At 34.3% G+C, this 24,511-nt stretch overlaps 1 long non-coding RNA gene and 1 other non-coding gene across 9 annotated transcripts in view; both read right to left on the reverse strand.

Annotated features, from left to right (window-relative positions):
* Positions 1-24,511, reverse strand: part of LOC123573050 (uncharacterized) — a 99,838-nt gene that overhangs the window by 21,663 nt on the left and 53,664 nt on the right. For 4 of the 8 annotated variants that reach the window (XR_012434403.1, XR_006697784.2, XR_006697785.2 and 1 more), the window contains one exon: positions 936-1,017. The exons of 2 other annotated variants lie outside the window; for them this stretch is intronic. This is a non-coding gene — a long non-coding RNA (uncharacterized lncRNA). Of the gene's footprint in view, positions 1-935; positions 1,018-21,759; positions 21,930-24,511 lie in introns of all 8 variants that reach the window. 2 more of the 8 variants (XR_012434401.1, XR_012434400.1) reach the window with 2 other exon arrangements.
* LOC123573130 (U6 spliceosomal RNA) lies at positions 16,068-16,174 on the reverse strand. Its single transcript, XR_006697879.1, has one exon. It is a non-coding gene; the product is annotated as a U6 spliceosomal RNA (small nuclear RNA).

The raw sequence follows: 24,511 nt of genomic DNA on the forward strand, positions 1-24,511 counted from the left end.
ATTTCACTGAGCAGTGGTTTGTAGTTCTCCTTGAAGAGGTCCTTTACATCCCTTGTAAGTTGGATTCCTAGGTATTTGATCCTCTTTGAAGCAATTGTGAATGGAAGTTCATTCCTGATTTGGCTCTCTGTTTGTCTGTTACTGGTGTATAAGAATGCTTGTGATTTTTGCACATTAATTTTGTATCCTGAGACTTTGCTGAAGTTGCTTATCAGCTTAAGGAGATTTTGGGCTGAGACAATGGGGTTTTCTAAATATACAATCATGTCATCTGCAAACAGGGACAATTTGACTTCTTCTTTTCCTAACTGAATACCCTTGATTTCTTTCTCTTGCCTGATTGCCCTAGCCAGAACTTCCAACACTATGTTGAATAGGAGTGGTGAGAGAGGGCATCCCTGTCTTGTGCCAGTTTTCAAAGGGAATTTCTGAAAAAATTCTTTACCATAAATGTGATAGCAAATATATCAGGATCAATACTTCGCATCCTTTAATCCAGTCAAGTTGACACTCAGTATTAACCATCACAAGTCTACCCCTTGTTAACTTGAACCCATACACATCACCTGAGATCATACATAATTTTCAATTAAAGCCAATAATAAGGTCATAATTACAGCTAATGTAGTGTAACTGTCCTTTGTACAACTGGAAATGCACCAATCCCCAACCCAAATACTATTACGTAAATGTAACAACACTTAAATGCTGATATGAAGTCAATAAATTTTATGTCACATGATAAAGGCAAAGGAAATAAACTGAAGATATTTTCTTAGTACAAGTGTATACATGCGCAACAAAAGAAGGAGGACCTTTTGTAGTCCTGTCTGGATTGGGCTGTTGTAGTTCCCCATTGACCTTAATCACAGGGCATGGTAATACTAAGAGATGCCCTAATGGATCTCCTGTATTCCATGCATACTCCTCCTTACCTCCGTTATGGTGTAGCAGCCTGATTTCATCTTGATTGTCCAGGTCAATCACCCCAGCTAACACTGCAACTCTCTTCTTAGCCTGTAGGAGGAACCCAAAGTGTCCAAGTGGCAATCTTAACTTCCAGTTTAATGGAATTGTTGTGTCTCCTGGTGGCAGACTTCCTCCCTCTTGAACTAAGACTTCTAGGCCAGCAAAACATAATATCACAGGAAGAGGAAGCAAAAATTTTGCTAGTGGATCACTAGGGGTGATGATGAGTGGTGCCACTTCCACTTCTACCCCTTCATTTCTGGACCCGTGAATCCTGGCTATGGGAGAAACAGTACCATAAACTGGACGCTGATTCAGAGCATACACAGCCTTCTGGAGAACTTTGCTCCAGTCCTGCAAAGTATTGTCACCTAGGTGACATTGTAATTGTGGCTTCAAAAGGGCATACTACCATTCTATCAATCCAGCTCCTTCAGGATGATGGGAAACATGGTAAAACCAGTGAATTGTATGAGCATGAGCCCACTGCCACACTTCTTTAGCCATAAAGTGAGTGCCTTGGTTAGAGGCAATGTTGTGTAGAATGGCATGATGGTGCATGAGACATTCTATGAGTCTATTGATGGTGTTCTTGGCAGAAGCATTGTGTGCAGAGTAGGCAAACCCATATCCAGAGTAAGTGTCTATTCCAGTGAAGACAAACCTCTGCCATTTCTGTGATGGAAGAGGTCCAGTATAATCAACCTGCCACCAGGTAGCTGACTGATCACCCCAAGGAATGGTATCATATCAAGTGCTCAGTGTTGGTCTCTGCTGCTGGCAAATTGGGCACTCAGCAGTGGCTGTAGCCAGGTCAGCCTTGGTGAGTGGAAGTCCATGTTGCTGAGTCCATGCATAACCTCCATCCCTGCCACCATGGCCACTTTGTTCATGGGCTCATTGAGTGATGACGGGGTGACTAGGGAAAGAGGCTGAGTGGTGGCCGCAGAACTGGTCGCCCTATCCACTTCATTATTAAAATCCTCCTCTGCCGAGGTCACCCGTTGGTGAACACTCACATGGGATACAAATATATTCACAGTTTTTGACCACTCAGAGAGGCCCATCCACATATCTCTTCCCCAAATTTCATTGTCACCAATTTTCTAATCATGATTCTTCCAATTCCCTGACCATCCAGCCAAATCATCTGCTAGAGCCCATGAATCAGTATATAATCACATATCTGGCCATTTATCCCTCAAAAGTGCACCACCATGTTCACTACTTGAAGTTCTGCCCACTGGGAAGATTTCCCTTCACTATTGTCCTTCAGGGATATCCTAGAAAGGGGCAGTAGTGCTGCAGTTGTCCACTTATGGGTGGTGACTGCATATCGCGCAGAACCATCTGTGAACCAGGCCCTAGTCTTCTCTTCCTCTGTCAACTGATCATAGGGAACTCACCATGAGGCCATCGGTGCAAGCTGGGGGAGAGAAGGCAGGGTGGCAGGAGTGGAGACCATGGGCATTGAAGCCTCTTCCTCTTGTAACTTACTCGTGCCTTTAGGACTTACTTGAGCCCTATCACGTATATACCACATCCATTTGATGATGGAATGCTGCTGTGTATGAGCCACTTTATGGCTAATGGGGCAGAAAGCACCCAGTTCATGACGGGCAATTCAGGTCGTATGGTGACTTGATGACCCATGGTCAAACATTCAGTTTCCACCAAAGCCCAGTAACAGGCCAAGAGCTGTCTCTCAAAAGGAAGGTAGTTATCTGAAAAAGATGGCAGGGCCTTACTCCAACACTTTAGAGGCATCTGCTATGATTCACCTATGGGGGCTGTCAAAGGCTCCAAACAGCATACCCGTCTGCCACTGACACCTCGAGCACTATTGGATCTACTGGGTCATATGGTCCAAGTGGCAGAGCAGCTTGCACAGCAGCCTGGACCTGTTGCAGAGCCTTCTCCTCTTCTGGACCTCACTCAAATCTGGCAGCCTTCGGGTTACTTGATAAATGGGCCAATGTAACACACCCAAATGAGGAATGTGTTGCTTCCAAAATCCAAATAGACCCACTAGGCGTTCTGCCTCTTTCCTGGTTGTAGGAGGGGCCTAATGCAGCAACTTATCCTTCACCTTATAAGGAATATCTCAACAGGCCCCACGCCACTGGACCCCTAGAAATTTTACTTAGGTAGAAGTTCCCTGAATTTTAGTCAGATTTATTTCCCATCCTCTGGCACACAAATGTCTCACCAATAAGTCCAGTGTGTTTACTACTTCTTGCTCACTGAATCCAATCAGTATAATGTCATCAATGTAATGGACCAGTGTGAAATCTTGTGGAATCAAAAAGCGATCAAGGCCTCTCTGAATAAGATTATGACACAAAGCCAGAGAGTGATCCAATTTAATTGCCCTTAGCCAACATATGTATATGTGTATATATGTATATACGTACACACATATATATACATATACATACAAATATGTAGATATGTGTATACACATGTATGCATATATGCATGCATGCATGTATACATATGTATATACACATACATGCATATGCACATATGTATATACACATATACACATATACATATACATGCATGTGCACATATGTATATACACATATACATATATACATATCTACACACATACGCATGTATACATGTGTATATGTATGTATGTGTATATATGTGTATATATCTGTGTGCATGCATATTACACGTGTACATATGTATATCTATATATACATGCATATACAAAAATATGTACATATATACATATAATATGTATGTATGTATACTATACATACCTATTAATGATTTTTCATTTTCCTTTTACTATTTCCCCTAATGGTTAATTATTTAACATTTCTGTGGTTGCTAGTGGTATTAAACATTTTTTACATGTCCATTTGTCATCAGTATATTCTCCTTAGTAAAGAACATGTCTTGTGCCACATTAGAACATATGTTAATGTAAAATTTTGTTTATTTAAATCGTCCTTGCTTTCGTTCCTATAATTACAAGATCAATACAAATATGTCTACTTCAAACTGAAGATCACTGTTTATGTTAATAAATGATATTCAGTTGACAGATAATACTCTTTACAAACATAGATCTGATTTTTGATTCATGGACTAATTTGGGTATTGAGTGTTTCTACCATTTCCAGGAGAGGATATTCAGTATGGCAGGTATGTAAGCTACACATGTGAACAAACAGAAGGTAAGGCTGGGTCATAATTTTGATATTATGAAATTTTTCCATTATGTTCTATTGCTATATATATTAAAAGATATTAGATGTCATATATTGCTATATCAACCTAAAGTGCAATCATTATTATTGTTCATAACTCTCCATCTTTACCAAGGTATAATTTGACCTCTTAGCAGTGTTCAATTTATATGCCAGATCTAAGATCAAATTAAATATAGATCTTCCAGGGGCTTGATATATTGCTGGAAGATATCTAAAGCTCCTTATAGTCTCATTTGTATATAAAACATTATTATTTTTTTTAATAATCATGTGACATGTGACTTTTGTGGTATGTTCTTTAAAAATGTCTGCAAGCTTTTTATAAGTTAATTATTCCTTCTGAAAAACTCACCTTGTAATATGTTCAGTGCCATTGACTTTATTACTGGACGGTTAATTCCTTCTTAAATAACAGACATTCTCTTTTAACTTTTTCTTAAGATAACACATTAGCATGGAATACCTTTCATTATGTTTGGATAATGGTGTAAATTGGAGGTTTATTTTTGTTGTTCAAGTCATCAAATAGCATTTATTATGGCACCAATTTTACCCAGCTCTGTTCTAGGCAGCAAAATGAATGAGAGTGTTACTGCCATGAAAATTTTTTCACTTTCTCAAGGCTGAAGACATTATGAAAGCTTGGGATGTTGAATTACAAATTCTCAACTTTTATAAGATGAAAAGACTGCCTAAAGATGTGTCTTGTCAACCAAAAAGCTAAGGGCTTTTGTGGTGAATTTTTTTTTTTTTTTTTTTTTTGCGACTCGCTCAGTCGCCCAGGCTGGAGTGCAGTGGCGGGATCTCGGTTCACCGCAAGCTCTGCTTGCCGGGTTCACGCCATTCTCCTGTCTCAGCCTCCCGAGTAGCTGGGACTACAGGCGCCCAGAACCATGCCCGGCTAATATTTTTGTATTTTTAGTAGAGATGGGTTTTCACCGTGTTAGCCAGGATGGTCTCGATCTCCTGACCTCGCGATCTGCCTGTCTCAGACTCCCATAGTGCTGGGTTTACAGGCATGAGTCACCGCGCCCGGCCAAGAATTTTTTCAATAATCATCATTTACGAAATCAAGGCAGAAATAAGTAAGTTATTTGAAACCAATGAGAACAAAGACACAATGTACCAGAATCTCTGGGACACAGCTAACACAGTGTTTAGAGGGAAATTTTTAGCACTAAATGCCCACAGGAGAAAGTGGGAAAGATCTGACATCAACACCCTAACATCACAATTAAAAGAACTAAAGAAGCAAGAACAAACAAATTCAAAAGCTAGCAGAAGAAAACAAATAACTAAGATCAGAGAAGAACTGAAGGAGATAGAGACAGGAAAAACCCTTCAAAAAAATCAGTGAATCCATTTTGCTTTTTAATGTCTGTGCTCATAAATGTTAAAGTCTGTGAGTAATTAGTTCAATATACATACACCAAGAATAAAGACAGATGATAAACCTGACACATTGACACAGACTTATAGATTTTAGTGTTTCTAAATGTTTCCCATGAACCAGGAAAAAACTTAAACATGTGCAATTTTTTTGCTATATGTTAATTTTTATGGAGAAAAATTGCTATATGTGCAATTTTTTTGTTATATGTTAATTTTTACACCAGCTACCTTCTGATGTACTTACAAGTTTAATTTGCATAATTAAAAACAAGAAAACACACAAAGAAAAACTCTTCCACTCCCCCAAAATTGTTATGAGATTAAAATTTCTTAAATTTTATTTGTGGTCATGTATGTATATATACCATATTACCAAAACTGTAAGGAAGAACACTTTAAGTGTGTGTGTGTGTGTGTGTGTGTGTGTGTGTTTCAAGATAATCTAAAAAAAGACAATGCTAGGACTTTGGTAGCACTATGGGTAGCATTTCAGATTATCACTTAGTAGAGTAAGAATGCATCATCCTGCCTAAGAGCTTTGACAAGAGCTGTCTCAGTACTGGCAGAAAAGGACATTGGTAACCAAGATATATCATTTACAATGTGGCCTTCTTATGACTCCTGTCAAGTTACAGCATAATCTGAAGAAAATAAACAACACTTAAGGTTGCAATGACCTTCTAAGGGCTTGTTTTTAAGAGCAGAGGGTAGATGGCACAACACCATGAGTAACTGAATATGATTGTACTGAAGCAAATTTGATAGAACGTCATTTTCTTTAAACTCTGCTTGTGAGTTCAACGTCTAACATGAGATTATTTAATATTTCTGCAGACTAAAATATGTCTGCTACAATGTCTAAATTTTTTTCTGATTTAATTTTCTGCATAAACTTGATAAAAACATATGTGCATGATACCTATTAAAATGTCTGCCTCAATATGATAGAGATACAATGAATAACAATATAATAAACTTATTATATGTTATGTTTCTCATAAATTGAAACAAAGAACAATGCTCATCAATGTATGAAGAGAACTAATGTGGAAGATGTTTGATGTCAAACCAGAAGACAGTACAATGATTTGTAGTGACCTTAACAAACCGGGTGACTTTTAGAGGATTTAAAATGGCTAACTAGGAATAGCAGCACTCTAGAGAAAACTGACAGTTTATTTCAAACAGCAGTGAGAGCTTCTAGTCAAGACAGTGGAAACAAAATGGACAGAATATATTTTCTTGAAAATCTTGGAAATAAAAACAAGGGGTCTGAAAAGATAGCATATGAAATAAACAATAGTCTAGTAGACAATTCTGAAGAGAATATTGATTACTAGAATTTAGAAATGAGGATCCACCACAGAACACAACAGAGATAAACATATGACAAGTACTGAAAGTTGAAAGATCGGAAGAACAAACTGAGAAGTTTCCATTTTGTCTAAGAAGAGTTTCAGGAGAAACAACCATAGATAGCCGAGGAAAGAAAATATTCAGAGATAAAGCTTACAATTTTTCAAGAATTGAAGAAAATTTTAAATATCAATATTGAAAACATATTGACTGAACTTGATTTAAAACAAAACAAACAAAATTCGTATTTAGACAAATGTTAGTTAATGAAGACTCTGCAGTGTGTACATTAAAATCTAACAATCTAGCCCTTACTTCCTGTAACCTATGCCCTCTGTGTCATTTTATGTACACACCTTAATTATTCATGTCTCTATGCTTAATGTTATGTGCGTGATTTTTTTCTAATATACATGGATCTTTACTTTTACTTTTGGAAATCCTTTCTAACCTTCCACTGTATTTAAAATACCTTGTCATCTCAAAAAATACTGTTTTTCCTGCTGTAATAACCTCCAGCTTCTTCTCTGCATATATATTTTAAATTTCTTTTTATACTACTTGCTTATTATACAAAGAAACATGACTTATTTGTGCTTACATCCTCCATATTTTTCTCTAGTAGCCTGTCCTTAGTAGATCCTTAATAAGCATTCTGTGAATAAAGGCCTAAATAAATGAACACAGATTAAGATCTTCAATTATTTCCAGCTATCAATAGGCCCTTATTTAAAAGTTTGCTTTAGTAGAAGGCTTAATATTTTAGTGCTTTAGTATAAAACACAGTTGGATCTCATGAGTTGTAGTAAAATTTTCTTAGTTATAAGAAATGGAAGCATCTTCCACAAAGATGCTTTTATTTAGTGGATATGAGATAAATAAGGGTTAATGAATAAGTTTCTTTTACTCTAGGCAAGTTGTATACAGGAAAGATCATTCAATTATCTCTTACTATATGAGTAATGTGAAGAGATTTCCATTGAAATACAACAAAAAAGAGTGAAAGAATAATGAATTCAAGTGAGTTGTTTCAATAGCATATTTCCTGATACTAGAGATTGATTTAAAAATTAAAATTTAAACAAGATCTATCAATACAAATTTGGAAAATGTCTGAAAACCATGTGTCTCAAATCGTGCTAGTGGGACACTTTCAGATCTTGAGCAAGCTTCTTTCAAGCTATAAGTATAGTACTCTATGGTTTTATTTTGAAGTTCAGTCCCTTTCTCTTTTGTTCATTCCATCCAGTTGGATCAATTTCTCATTTCTCAATTAATATTTTAAATTGTTTTACTACTCCATTGTGAATCAGCTTTTACTTAGCTATTTTATTCTCTTTTCTGTATCTGTTTTAAAGAATAACCCCTAAAGGCAGTTTGAAAGATGTAATAGAGTAACAATTATAGAAGAAAACAAGTATGCAAATGGATGAGTGAATGAATGAATGGATGGATTCTGTCCAGAAAGGCTGATATGCAGAATATTGTGAAATGAATATTCTAAGTATCAGGATCTTCTATAAACACTACAGGACAGGCAAAGACTTGCTTTTCAGTTGATTATATTTTCATACATATATTTGAATTAATGGTGTACTGTGTTGCATATGCAGATTAGAAAAACAACAATACTTGGCTGATAAAAATTACATTGTAACTATCAACTTCAGTTAATTAAAAATGAGAATTTTTAATACATATTTTTAATAAACCCACATATAAATCCCAAAGAACTCTGCAGAAAGAGTAAGAAATATTAAGAAATATTTGAATCGAAAAGAAAGCAAATGCTTAAATTTTGACAAAGGTAATGGGTATAAGAAGTAGACCACTTTTAACTCAAAGCTATGCTAGAGAATACTATTATAGTATCCGACTGTCTGAGCCATCACATCCTAATTAGATCATGTCTCTGTAATATTGACAACTTTGAATCTCCCAGATAAATATCTTAAGAGAAAAAGATGACTAACAGAAACTTAATTTAAAATCTCAGTCTTTTCTAGTAACCCAGAAGATATTCTGATAACATTGCAATTATCTTCAATAATCTTAGGTAATGGCTGTATGATATGGGGAATGTCCTGTATATCCATTCCTTCTGAGAAACAATTGTGGTTACAGTTGGCATTTTTGAGTATAAGTGCTGCTTCTATAATAGCAACTCCCCTGAAAAGTTTGGCAATAAGTAAGATTAATGACTGAGAACCACAAAACTATGTTGGAATCACTGTTATTTATGAAACATCAGGAACATCCATCTCTGTCTTCTCATTCTGAGAATTACATAATGGAAAGAACACAGAATTGGAAGTCGGTTGGTCAAGGTCACAATTTAGACTCTGCCTCAAACTGGTTGTGTGACCTTGAGCATCTTTCATAAATCTAAGGTTTACCTATGTTACAGCAATATGAGTGGATTACATTAGATTGACACTGAAACCTCTTCTAGTCCAGTTGTAAAAGTTTGTAAATCTGAAACATTTGTCAGCATATAAGAAACATATGTACTGTGAATTGAGAGAAACTCCTGCTACCATTTTACAAATAATTAAACATTTGATTTTAATCTATGAATTTTGAACTTTCTGCATTTCTCCTCTCATTTATACCATTGCAGGCTTATTTCTAATGTCAACTTTATAATCTAAATTTTAATATCTGACAACTTAGAAACCAACTATTTGGCATGCAATTGTTTGCTTAAAAGATCTAAAGATAAATACTTTGCAGATAATATGAATAGCCAAGATTTCCAAATGTTCTGTGTTTTCTAATATGTTAAATCACTTTTAGATCTGATGTGCTATTTCATTATACAAAGAAAATTTAGTAGAAATAACCAACCAATTAAATGTTGCTTCATAAAATGGCCCATGGATACTAGAAATACTAAAATATACAAATTTCTATACAATACAATAGAATTACTTGTTAGAACATATTGAAAAATCTAAATGTGAGCTTAAACCAATGGCAATAAACATAACTGTGGGTATTAATGCATTTAGTGTTGCTAAATACATGAGGCTGGGAAATTTATAAAGAAAACAGGTTTATTTATCTCACAATTCTAGTGACTGGAAAGTCCAAGAACATGACACCAGTATCTGCTTGGCTTTTTATGAGGGCCATGTGCTGCTACAAGACATAGCAGGAAAATGGAAAGGTGAGGGGTGTGAGCAAAGAGAGGTCACAAAAAGGAGGAGGAAATATTTCTTTTATAACCCACTCTCCCAGTAACAAATCCATTCTGGCAAGAGGGAGAACACACTTATTTCCAATGAGATAGCATTACTTCATTCGTATGGGAATTGCCTACATGACACAAACAACTCCCACTAGGCTACCCATCCCAACATGGTTACAGTGGCAATTAAATCTCAATGTGAGTATTGGCAGGGACAAACCACATTCAAACTATAGCAACTGTGACAATCTCAAGCTGATTTAGTTCCCAGGAGAAATATTAGATTTCCTATAATCTCTGATTATAGAAGCCAGGAAAAGAGGAAGTGAATAGTAGAAAATAGAGGATGTCCAGGTACCATATATAGTTAATTTTGTGTTAGCTTGACTGGACCACAGGACCCACAGATTTGGTTAAACATTTTTTCTAGGTGTCTCTATGAGGGTATTTCTGGATGAGATTAACATATGAATTAATAGACTGAGGTAAAGCAGATTTCTATCCCCAGTGTGGGTGGGTCTCATTCAGTTCTTTTAAGGCCAGAGTAAAATTTAAAATGATGTCAGAAAGACTTTTCTCTCTCTCTGCCTTACTGTCCTGGACCTGAGATATTGATCACTTCCAACATGGACTAGGAATGGAACTATACCACTGACTACCCTGTATCTGGATTCTTCAGCTTCCATAATTATATGACCAATTCCTTATAATACACACACAGGCACATGCACACATTCTATAAGTTTTGTTCCTCTGGAGAATCTTTACTGAGGCACTCTATATCTGATGGGTTAGCCACCATTGGCCAAGGAACAGCCTATCTCTGGAACAGGAAAACTAAAAATGGACAATGTATTGTTTCTTGAGGAATCATTGTTGTCTTAAGCATAGGTATCTAAACCATTATGCAACTTGTAATAATACAATACACATATATCTATTTGCCCCTCACACACATAGTGCGGACTCACCAGGAATGAAATCATGTCTAGCAGTAAATGAAACAGAGTTATTCTATATGAATTATTATAATAGAAGTTAATATTTACTTGAATATTTACCATGCGTGAGGCTCTAAGCTAAACATTTTTACAATTATCATATTTGATTCTGCAAAATTCCTACAATTACTACTATCATAATCTGCATCTTGCAGATGAGGCAACTAAAATTTAGAGAGGATAAGTAATGTCCATTTCATATCTGAGAAATAATATTCTTGGTCTTAAATTAAGTCTTGATAACTTTAAAGCAATTCTTTTAATCTAATGTATATAGACAGAATGATACATAAATTTTGATTATTGGACTGAAACAGTGGCAGAGTGACCCAAGAGAACAAGACTTCTAGAATCACAGGATGTGCTGTTTACTACTTTTTATTCAACAAGCAACTCATATTAGTCTTCAGTTGAGTAACATCTTGAATGTTTTAATCTCTATAAAGCTCTTGTAGGGCATAAATCATGAGTCCTTCGCTTTATTCCCCATAGGGGCTACCACAGCTAGGAGGACAGAATGCTTTGGCTGTTCCATTGATAATTTTTTAAATTTACAATATTTGATATACAAGTATTCACATATTATACACTTTTAAGTTTAGTTATGTGAAAATCCAAATGAAGTATATGAACACATTGATTATACAAATAGCAATTTTCAAAATAACTTTTTTTAAGATTATGGTACAGGACAGATAGTAAAATATTTTTTCCTCCCATTTTTGTTCCTAAACAACCTTTATTTACAATTCAAATATTTCCTACCTCTTACTTGCTCTTCCCTACACTGCCTATAAACAGCAAAATAGAAAAATAAATAAATCACTTAGAGGAAAACAAGAGACAAAGGGGAAATGATGTTTACCATTTACCATTAAGAAAAAATTATAAAAATAAAACCTTCCCCAAAAAAGTGGTTTGAGAAGCCATTTCCTTTCCAATCTCAAAAATTATTCATAAATAATGTTCATTATCATCATGTGATTATCTAATAGTAAATACATTTAGGTGACTCTAATTTCCATTGATAAGGAATGATCTATATTCACATTTCTGTAACTTAGTTCATCTTCTCATCAATTCTAATAATTGAAGAGATATTTCCTCATTAAGTGATGCATATGACCAGCTTCATGAACTTTACTCTTCTTATAATTATTATGTTTCTCTCCACAAAAATAAAAAGTAGAATATATTCCATTGTCTGTAAGAGTAAAGTTGTAAAAGAATTTAAGGAAATAACTTTGGTAGTAATACATAAGCCTCTTGCTTCCAAATGGCAAGGGAGCTATGGGAGAATTGGAGAGGTGTTGTCATTTGAACAGTAAACACTGTAATTGTTTTTCCTGTGGGAATGGAAAGTATAATATATATGATGTGCATTTGCTAGCAATTTTCCCTTGGAAATTTAAACTTATCTTATTTGGATAAATATATTGTCCAGAATTTTAGCAGTGACATTACTTGGATTACTCTGTTCATAAAAACTATTAGCTAACAGATAACCTCAAAAACTGAGAAACATGACTTTACATAAAGTGTTAGTTATGAGGAAATGTATCACTTTTCAACAATTTTTTAAAAACTGCATAGATATTTCCCCATAAAATAAATGTTTAAGTAACTAAAGTAATTTTGATATATTTCTAATTATTCATCCCTAATGATTAAATTGTCCTCTTTGGGGAGAGGTGGAATCCATCTTTTTAAATTCATTATAAAAACTATGTGCTTTATAATTTATATAAACCTAAAATTTTAAAATTATACAAGCCCCTATTACTTAGGACCAGTAATATAAGATTTTTTTTAACTTTTATATTAAGTTCAGGAGGTACGTGTGTAGGTTTGTTATATAGGTAAACCCATGTCATTGAGGTTTGTTGTACAGATTATTTTGTCACCTCTGTAGTAAGCCTAGTACCAATTAGTTATCTTTCTTGATCCTCTCCCTCTTTCCACCTTCCACCTTCCACCCTCTGATAGATCCCAGTGTCTGTTGTTCCCCTTTATATGTCTACGTGTCCTGAACATTTTGCTTCCACTTAATAGTGAGAACAGGCTGTGTTTGGTTTTGCATTAGTTTGCTAAGGATAATAACCCCAGTGCCATCCATGTCCCTGCAAAGGACATGATTTCATTTTTTATGGCTGCATAATATTCCATGGTGTATATATATCACATTTTCTTTATCCACTACACCATTGATGGGCATTTAGGTTGATTCCATGTCTTTGCTATTGTAAGTAGTGCTGAGATGAACATACACATTGCATGTGTCTTTATAATAGAATGATTTATATTCCTTTGGGTATATACTCAGTAATGAGATTACTGGGTAGTTTTATTTTTAGGTCTTCAAGGAATTGCCAAACTATTTTCTACAATAATTGAACTAATTTACACTCCTATCAACAGTTTTTAAGTGTTCCTTTTTCTCTGCAACCTCACTAGCACCTGTTATTTTTGACTTTTTAATAGTAGCCATTTTTACTGGTGTGAGATGGTTTCTCATTGTGGTTTTGATTTGTATTTCTCTAAAGATCAGTGTTGGTCAGCTTTTTAAAATATGCTTATTGTATGACTTCTTTTGAAAACTATCTGTTAATGTCCTCTGCCCACCTTTTAATGGGGTTGTTTGGTTTTCTTGTGAATTTATTTAAGTTTCTTGTAGATGTTGGATATTAGATCTTTGTCAGATGCATAGTTTGCAAAAATTTTCTCCCATTCTGTAGGCTTTCTGTTTAATAGTTTCTTTTGCTATGTAGAAGCTCTTTAGTTTAATTAGATCTATTTGTCAATTTTTGTTTTAGTTGCAATTCCTTTTGGTGTTTTTATCATGAAATATTTGCCTGCTCCTGTGCCAAGAATGGTTTTGTCTAGGTAGTCTTTCAGAGATTACATAATTATGATTTACATTTAAGTCTTTAATCAATCTTGAGTTGATTTTTGTATATGGTGTAAGGAAAGGGGTTAAGTATATGGTGTAAGGAAAGGGGTCAATCTTCTGCATATAGCTAGCCAGTTATCTCAGCACCATTTATAGAGTAGAGAGTCCTTTCCCCATTGCTTGTTTTTGTCAGCTTTGTCAAAGGTCAGATGGTTGTAGTTGTGGGGTCTTATTTCTGGGCTTTCTATTCTTTTCCATTTGTCTGTGTGTCTGTTTTTGTACCAGTACCAGGCTGTTTTGGTTACTTTAACCATGTGGTATAGTTTGAAGTTAGGTAGCATGAAGCGTCCAACTTTGTTCTTTTTGCTTAGGATTACATTGGTTATTTGAGCTTTTTTTGTTTGTTTCATATGAATTTTAAAATAGGTTTTTTCTTGCTCTGCAAAGAATGTCTTTGATAATTTATTAAAAATAACATTGAATCTATGCATTGCTTTGGATTAGTATGGCCATTTTAATTATGTTGATTCTTCCTATCCATGAGCACAGAATATTTTCCACTTGCTTGTTTCTTTGATTTCTTTGGGCAGTGTTTTGCGGCTCTCCTTGAAGGGATCTTTCACCTCCATGGTTATTTAGCTGTATTCCTAGGTATTTTATTTTCTTTGTGGCAATTCTGAATGGGATTGTGTTCCTGATTTTGCTCTTGGCTTGTCTATTGTTGGTGTGTAGGAATGCTAGGGATTTTTGTGCATTTATTTTGTATCCTGAGACTTTGCTGAAGTTGTTTATCAGTTTAAGGAGCTTTTGGGCCAAGACTATGGTGGTTTCTAGATATCAGATCATGTTGTCTGCAAACAGGGTTAGTTTGTCTTCCACTCTTCCTATTTGAATGTCCTTTATTTCTTTCATTTGCCTGATTACTCTGGTCAGGACTTCCAATATTATGTTGAATAGCAGTGGAGAGAGATGACATCCTTATATTGTGCTGGTTTTCAAAGGGGAATGCCTCCAACTTTTGCCCATTCAATATGATGTTGGCTGTGGGTTTGTCAAAGACGGCTCTTATTATTTTGAGGTATGTTCCTTCAATACCTAGTTTGTTGACAGTTTTGCTTTTATTTTGTGTTGTTTTTGGTTTTTGGACATAGAGTCTCACTCTGTTGCCCAGCCTAGAGTACAGTGGTGAGATCTTGGCTAATTGCAACCTCCGCTTCCTGGGTTCAAGTGATTCTTATGCCTTAGTCTCCTGAGTAGCCGAGACTACTGGTGCACGCCACCATGGACAGTTGTTGTTGTTATTTTTATTATTATTATTATTATCACTGTATTTTCAGTAGAGATGGGGTTTCACCATGTTGCTCAGGGTGGTCTCTAACTCCCGGACTTAAGTGGCCCATCCACTTCAGCCTTCCAAAGTGCTGGGATCACAGGTGTTAGCCCCTGCACCCGGCCAGTTTGTTGGGAGTTCTTAACTTGAAGGCATGTTGAATTTTACCGAAAACCTTTTCTACATCTATTGAGATAATCATGTGGCTTTTGTCTTTAGTTCTATTTATTTATGTGATAAATTGCATTCATTGATTTGAGTATGTTCAATTAATCTTGCATCCCAGGGATAAAGCCTACTTGATTATAGTGAATAAGTTTTTTGATGTGCTGCTGGATTCAGTTTGCCAGCATTTTGTTGAGGATTTTTGCATCAATGTTCATCAAGGATATTGGCCTAAAGGTTTCTTTGTATGTGTGTGTCTCTGCCAGGTTTTCATATCATGATGATACTGGCCTCATAGAATGAGTTGGGGAGAAGGCCCTCCTCCTCAGTTTTTTGGAATAATATTAGTAGCAATGGTACAAGCTCTTTTGTGTACATCTGGTAGAATTTGGCTGTGAATCCATCTGGTCCTAGGCTTTTTTTTTTTTTTTTTTTGGTTGGTAGGGTATTTATTACTGGTTCAATTTCAGAGCTATTATTGGTCTGTTTAGAGATTAAATTTCTTCTTAATTCAGTCTTGGGAGGGTGTATGTCTCCAGAAGTTTATAAAAATATGGAACACTTCATGAATTTGCATGTCATCCTTGTGCAGGGGGCATGCTAATCTTCTCTGCGTCTTTCTGATTTTATTATATGTGCTGCCAAAGTGAGCACGAGCAGATTTCAAAAGATAACGACATATTAATTATTAGTGTACATTTGTTGGCTCAAGAAACTGTTATTCCAATCTTAGAGGTGTCCTATTTAAAGTTCATATATAAAATATAATCTGAAGCATCTTAAAATCATCTGGCTACTTTAAAAATTAATTTAAAATATCTGTCCTAATTACCAGAGCAGTAGAAATAGGCATATATTAAGTGGTTAATATCTACTTGATGGATTATGTTATTTTGGGATAAAAATTATGTTGTTTTAAATGAGCTAGGCCGCTGGTAGTAAACTGCATACCTATTTTGTTTTGCTAGTCTTTTTTCATTATGCACTTTAATTTTTGCTTAACAATGGTGAAGAAAGCAATAAATTACTTGTCAGCAAATGATGTTAACAAGTGGTACTGAGACACATGAAATTATGAAATAAATATAAAATGATGTATTATAAAAATATTTATGTTTTATTTCTACGCTGGTGAAAGTTTGTAGAATGATTAACATTTATTTCTTAGCATGTTTTGTTTACAACTTTTTGCTGCATTGTATTAGAAACATACAATGTCTTTTAATTTTACTGTTTGTTGTTAATAAGAGGTTCTCAAATGTATATGCCTCAAAGCAATATAATTTTGATTTTTGTTCAAGTATATTTCCTTCACAGACTGACAGATACCTCTACTCATTGTAGTTGGTAACAAACCCAAGCAGATGGAGAATCCGCCATGTAAACTATATCCCTCTCTATGTCAGTCTCACAGAGGCAATTACATATTATTGGAAACAATATACAGAATTTATTTACCAGAATTACATGGAACCAGCACATACTTACAAAGGAGCCAGAAAATGCAATTCTACCCTTATTCCTGGAAGATATACAGGTGAAATTATTTTGGGGGCATCAAAATGGCTACTACATTGTTCATTATATTTTTGTTGTGATAGCAATTTATATGTATTGTAAGTTAGCATAGTGTAGTGATTACAAGTATATATTCTAGAGCTTGAATACTGGATTTTAAATTGTGGCTCTGCCATTTAACTAGCTGTAAGTTCAACTAACTGTTTTTTAGTTTTCTCATCTGGGTATTTTGATATTTCTATAAAGCATTATTTTGACTATTAAATATGGTAATAGGATTAAAACACTTAGAACGTTGCCTTGCAAGGAGACTCCTATAATTTTAGGAAATTTATCATAAATCCTACAAATTTAAGATTCACAGTTGGATTAGATCTAATATTTAAATATACTTAGTGTGCAGAGTTAAGTAAATGGTCTTTCCCTTGAATGTTTGCGCATCTAGAGATTCAAATAAAGATCTGAGGGGAAAATGTTCAATTGTGATCTTGTAGGGGATCAGTCTTACATAGGCAAATGTAGCCTGACTAACCTTCTACTGCTGACAGGGATAAGGGAAAGTAGGAAAGAAAAGTTCAGACTCTGGCTCAGTAGCAAGGCTGCTTCCACAGCTTTTGGCAGGGGACTGAAATGAATGAGAGGTGAGGACTTCATTTTTTATTGCAAAGGTTGTAGGTAGTTTTCTGGTTCTGTCATGAAAGAAATACTTAAAGCAGTAACAGGATAAATTCTGCTTAGCAATAACGAGGAAGAGTCTGTTATTGCATTTACATGGTTGATAAAGAGAATATTCATAAAATTATCACAGGGTGTTGGTATTGGTCTACTTTGGGAAATGCTGTAAGCCTATAACATTTTCTTAAGTATGCTCTTGGTGAGGACATATTCGTCATCTTGTAGGAAATTTGATTTCTTATCAAAATTAATGGCTGAATCATAATCTGTATGATTAAATATGGTAGTACCATTACAAAAGTAAGCGCAACTATGAAATAATGGTACTAAAGTTCTATGGTTCATAGAACAATACAGTAGGCATTTCTTTAAACAAGTTTCTAAAAGTTTTATAGATAAGCAGAATAAATCCCTAACCTTATCTCTAAAAGGGAGCAATTTTTGAAGATACAGATACAATAAAATGACAGCATTTTTCTTAAAATATAACATGCCTATGTAATTCTATAGGTTCATATATCAATTGTATATTTATTAACTAAATTATGATTTACAGAAGAATACTAAAGGGACTGAATATCTTGATTTGGCATAATAAACCCACACGGTTTTTTAAATTCACGATATGTATTGTGTAAACAGGTTTTACTGGGGAAAAATCACATAGTGTAAAGAGAAGGCACATGATTACTTGTTATTTTATGTCTATGACCAGGTCATCTGAAGAAGTTCTTACTGTTTATTTGTAACTAGCTTCTTTGGCAAGCTACAAGCCTTCTTAGCACTGACACTGATCTTTTATTCTTCACTGCCTCCAAACATTTAAATAGGATAGTATTGATAACAACAACAATAAAAACAGCCCAAGGAAGATTAAAAAAATCAAATCAAATGATTCATTGTGGTGCTTAATAAGGGCTCCTATGAGCACTCTATTTCAGGTGAATGGATCCCCTGCTCCTTCTTCTAGTTCCTGGAATAAACCCGTGTCTGTTCTATGTTGCTGGACATGTAGATGTTTAGAGTTTAGAGTCCCAGTAAGGGGAACTATTTCTTACTATTGATTTTTCTCATTCAGCTTCCTTATAATGCAGGTATTGGAAATGACTTATGCATATGTATCAAACAGAACAAGGTTTAGACACCAGGACATTGGGGTAAAATGTCAGCTATGCATGAAAATTTGAGGGGCTTGGATAAAGTCGAGGTTCAATATAATAATCTTACATGAAATTAAGATCAGGTGTGTAAGCAAAGAGTCTTCCACTGCCCACATACAACCCAGTCTTCTAAAAAGGTGATGTCAGGTGTAAACTCTCCCCTTGGATTTTTAGAGAAAGAAAAATTACCAATCTCCAGCCAACTGATTGCTATGTAACCTAACTTCCAGGGTTTCTTTAGAACCATCAGGCTTGTCTCTATTCATACATTTCAAAACCCTGTCTATATAATCCCAAAACATCAGATATAGCTGAAAGAATAGTCAATCAGCATGATCCTGGAAACCCCAAGCTATGGTTAGGCTTCCAGGTTCATCAAAATGGGTCTTTAAAAAAAAATCAATAGGAAAAATAACTGTTGTGTGGACCACAGTTTTCTTATGACTTATATAAAACTCTTTATACTACATGTATTATGGAATTTAGAGAACTTTTTAAAAATGTTTTAGAAACAATACACTGCATATGCATGTACTATGTAACATCACAGTGGGATCTGGGGCAATGCCCCATAATCAAATACAATGATATTTGTGTAGCAAAATATATGAATATTTAACTACTTCAACTACTAAGGACGTATCAGTTGAGATCAGGTTTGCCATGAATGTCAAAAAAATTTTGTTTTAAAGTTTTTTTAATTTTTAATTAAATTTAATGAATTATGGATTCGAATTGCAGTTTTATTCTACAAGCCAAAAATAAGGAACATTCAGATACATTAACCTTAACTATAAGTGCTCACACAATTCCCAATTTCATATCGTAAGGATCACATGAATGACTATTTTAAATGATTGGGCTCTTTTTTTTTTTTTTTTTTTTTTTTTTAATATCAATACCGGCCAATTTGGTGACATTTAGAAGGTGCCAAGAGTAAAAGATCAAGGTCAATGCAAACATGTGCTCACAACAGTCAAATAAATTGGTCACAAAATGTACAGCAAGAACTTCTTGTTCAGTGGACTGAGTCAAAGATACTAAATACAGAAATATGGACCAAATGTTTAGTTCTAAATATTAATACTTAAACAATCCAAGCAGTTGTTTGCATTTGATTATTTTTGAACATTCAGAATGAATTTTTCATTTTCATCTGACTATCTAGTAGGATCAAAAAAAAATGGGTAAATACATGCATAGAGAAAAAAGTGAAGAATGCTTATTATAAACATGTATGTATATATGTATGCATGCATATATGTATTTAAAATGGTATTAATATCACTTGAAATTAATGAAATAAAATTAGAGAATGATTAATTTCAAGATCATGTTTAAAATCTGAACATAAATGAGGAGGAAATAAAATTTAACTCCATAAAGCATGATCCTTCTCTTTTATTTATTTATTTATTTATTTATGTACTCATTCATATATTAATTTAGCCAAGTAATATTTAATGAATGCTGGGGTTATAAAAATTAACATAATATAAAAACTGGATGGATCTGAATTGCTCACAATCTTCAAGTCCTGAGCTACCCTTGCCTCTTCTCTATTGGCAAAGTGTACTTTCAATTAGTGAAATCATGGATGTCTTTAAATTTTGAGAGTAGGTTCTCTGTGGCTGGAAAAATATTTTCGATTTTGACCCTAGTTGTAAAACTCAAGTAGTGTATCTGTGGCTTCACTTCCCTTTTCTCAGCAGTCTCCTTCCATTTACCTTGCATATAACATAGGAATTTGTCATTACTGTACTCACACAATAATACAGTATGTGGCATATCAGTCCGTTTTCACACTGCTACTGAGAACTACCTGATACTGGGTGACTTTTGAAGAAAAGAGGTTTAATTGACTCAGAGATCCACAGGCTTAACCTGAAGCATGACTGGGAGGCCTCAGGAAACTTACAATCATGGCAGAAGGTGAAGTAGAAACAAGGCATATCTTACATGGTGGCAGGAGAATGAGAGCAAAGAGAAGTGCCACACTTTTAAACTATTAGATCCCATGAGAACTCACTCACTATCAGGAGAACAGCATGGGGAAAACTGCCACCATGTTCCAATCACCTCCCGTCATGTCCCTCCCTTGACATGTGGTGATTATTACAATTCAAGGCGAAATTTGGGTGGGACTGAACCACATCATGTAGTGAAAGAAATATGTATGTTTAAAGAAGCTCTTGGAGAAACTTAATTAAGTCTTTACTTTTATTCTTATCTCCTTCTGTACCATTTGACTACCACATAGATTCTAAGGAAGAATCTGTCCTTTGATGGGCAAAGACATTTAAGCTTAGGAGCTAATTACCTTCTGCCAGTTAACAGATTTATTTTAAATTCCTTTGGAAATGGCAGAAAAAGTTAAACAGGAGGTTTTGAAGTTAACTAGGGCTTCAGTGTTGAAGTTCCTTAATGTTTTGTGCTAACACATTAACTTTTTTTTGATGGTATAGGTTGCTTTAAATCACTTACTTAAGAGTTTATTTGTCATTCTATTCTCCAGGAAGCCATTTCTGGAGAATTTGAAGAGACTGTAATTTCATATTTCTTACAATGTATCAACTTTGAGTTGATTTTCTTTCTGCAGAAAGTAAAATAATTGAAGCACAACAGTACAATGCCAATGTCAATAGGAATATCAACATTATTTTGATTAAACTGGCTAAGAAAACCATTTTTTAAGTGATTTTAAATAATAATTTGTGAGAAACAAGAAATATGCATATAAGATATGGCTAAAGTAATTAGAATGTCATCCTGTCTAAATTAATGGCATATACTAAATATACTAGGACACTTCCTCTGAGTAGCTATCAGTTCTTGTCATTGATCCCCCACCCCCACGGGACTTTTCCAGTGAGGAAACAAAAGTACCTGTGAATACCTGGTATTGACCTGCACATCCTCAATTTTATTTGGCCCCATCTCTGTCCCAGAGGCACAACTTTGTAGAGATGATTGAGCTTGCGTTTTGAAATACGAAGCTCTTAAAAATTATAGGAACTTGACTCCTTTGTTTATGATTTTCATAACATGTGTCTTCCCTGTTGTAAAATACAAATAAAAATTTGTAAATGTGTTGCATATTCAGTGTTTCAAGTATTGGTTCAACCAAGAGATATAATTCACAAAAAGAACCAAAGAGAAATTCTGTTACTGGAAGAATGCAATACATGAAATTAAAAAACACAAGAAAGAATGTCAATACCAGAATTTATCAAACAGAAGAAAGAATCTTTAAACTCAAAGGCAGGTCATTTAGACATATCCAATCAGGGGAGGGAAATAAAGAATGCAAAGGAATGAGGAAAGCCTACAGGATGTATGAAAAAAATTTTAAAAAGCTAACACTTACATCATAGAAGTTAGAGAAGGAGAAGAGAGAGAAAGGGACAGGAAGCTTATTTAAGGAAATAAAAGTTGAAATCTTCCCAAATCTGGGGGAAGACATGAACATCCAAGTACTTCACATCTCAAGTCTCCCATCCCAGGTTCAACCCAAAGAAGACTCTACCAAGGCATATTTAAATTAAACTGTAAAAATCAAAGACAAAGAGAGAATCTTGAAATAAACAAGAGAAAAAGTTTTCTCACATACAAAGAAATCTATGTGAGTTTATCTAGAGATTTTTTTGGCAGAAACTTTACATGCCAGAAAAAAAGTGAAATGATATAGTCAAAGTGTTGAAAGAAAGGATCTGCCCACTAAAAGTATTTACGTGGAAAATCTGCTCTTCAGAAATAAAAAGGGCAGTTAAATACTTCCCCAGACAAAAGCTGAGGGAATTCATCACTTCTAGATCTGCCTCACAAAAATGCTATAGAAAGTTGTTCAAACTGAAACTAAGATGAGCAAAGTAGTAGCATGAAAGTATATACAATTATAAAACTCACTGTTAAAATTACTATATAGTCAATCTTAGAATACTCTAAAACTGTAATGCTGGTGTGTAAATCCCTTGTCTCTCTAGTATAAAGCTCACCGTTAAAATTAATATATAATCAATCTTAGAATACTCTTGATACTGTAATGCTGGTGTGTAAATCTCTTATCTGTCTAGTATAATGGTTAAAAGATGAAACTATTAAAACTGACTATAGCTATAACAATTTGTTAAGAAATACACAATATTAAAAGATGTAAATTTTGACATAAAACATAAAATGAAAGGGGAAGTAAAAGTGAAGATTTTGTATATGATCAAATTTGTTAGCAGATTAAAATAAACTGTTATAAGAAGTTTTATGTAAGCCTAATGGTAAACAGAAAGAAAACATCTATAGTAGATGAATAAAAGATAACGAGAGAAAAAGAACCAGAGACTATACAAAACAGCTAAAACAAAAACTGTTAAAGTGACAATAGTAAGTCCTTACCTAGAAAGTATTTCCATGAATGTGAATGCATTAAAATTTTCAACCAAAGACATGGAGTGGATGGATAAATTTTAAAAACCTAACAATATGCTGCATACAAGAAAATTACTTCATCTTTAAGGACTGAAAATGAAAGGATAGAGAATGGTTGTGAAAACCAAAAGAAAGCACGTGTATTTATACTTGTAACAGACAAAATAGACTTTGAATTGAAAACTTTAAAAGGAGAAAAAAAGGTCATTATATAATGATAAAGGGGTCAATTTACAAGAGAATATAACAATTATAAATATATATTATCTCAAATTGGAGGACCTAAATGTATGAAGAAATATTAATGGATGTAAAAGGAAAGATAGATTATAATACAATAATAGCAGAAATCTTCAATGCCCCACTTTCAACAGTGGATAGATCATCCATACAGAAAATCAGTAAAGAAATATTGAACTTGAAGTACACTTTCAAACAAATGCACACAAGATACCAAAACTTATGAGATACAGTGAAAGCAGTTCTAAGAGGGAAATTTATGGCAATAAATACACATGTTAAGAAGGAAGAAAGATCTCAAATGAACAACACAACATTATAGCTCAAAAAACAAGGGGAAAAAAAGAACAAACTTAGCTCAAAGTTAGGAGAAGGAAAGAGATAATAAAGATTATAATATTAGAGCAGAAATAAATGAAATTGAGAAAAAAAGTAGAATAGAAAAGATCAATGAAACTAAGAGTTGGCTTTTGGAAAAGAACAAAATTGACAAACTACTAATTAGGCTAACTATAAAAAAGAAAAATCTCAAGTAAATAAACGAAAAATTGAAAGAAGATACATTAAAACTGATGCCAGAGTAATACAAACTATCATGAGACTGCTATGAACAATTATATACCAACAAACTGAATAACTTAGAAAAAACGGATAAATTCCTAGGCAAATAGAACCTTCCAAGATTGAATCATGAAGAAATAGAAAATACTAAGAGACCAAGAACAAGTAAGAAGATTGCATCCGGAATAAAAAGTCTCCTATCAAAGAAAAACCTAAGACCTAATGACTTCACTGCAGAATTCTACCTAACATTGAAAGAAAAAACAATGTCTGTGCCTCCCTAACTCTGCCAAAATTGTCAAGAGGAGAAAACAATTCCAGACATGTTTTACAATGCCAGTACTTCCCTTATACAAAAACTAAACAAGATCACAAGAAAAGAAAATTACAGGCCAATATCCCTGATGAGCACAGA

Source organism: Macaca fascicularis, chromosome 4 (assembly GCF_037993035.2).
Source record: "Macaca fascicularis isolate 582-1 chromosome 4, T2T-MFA8v1.1".
NCBI classification, from domain to species: Eukaryota; Metazoa; Chordata; class Mammalia; order Primates; family Cercopithecidae; genus Macaca; species Macaca fascicularis.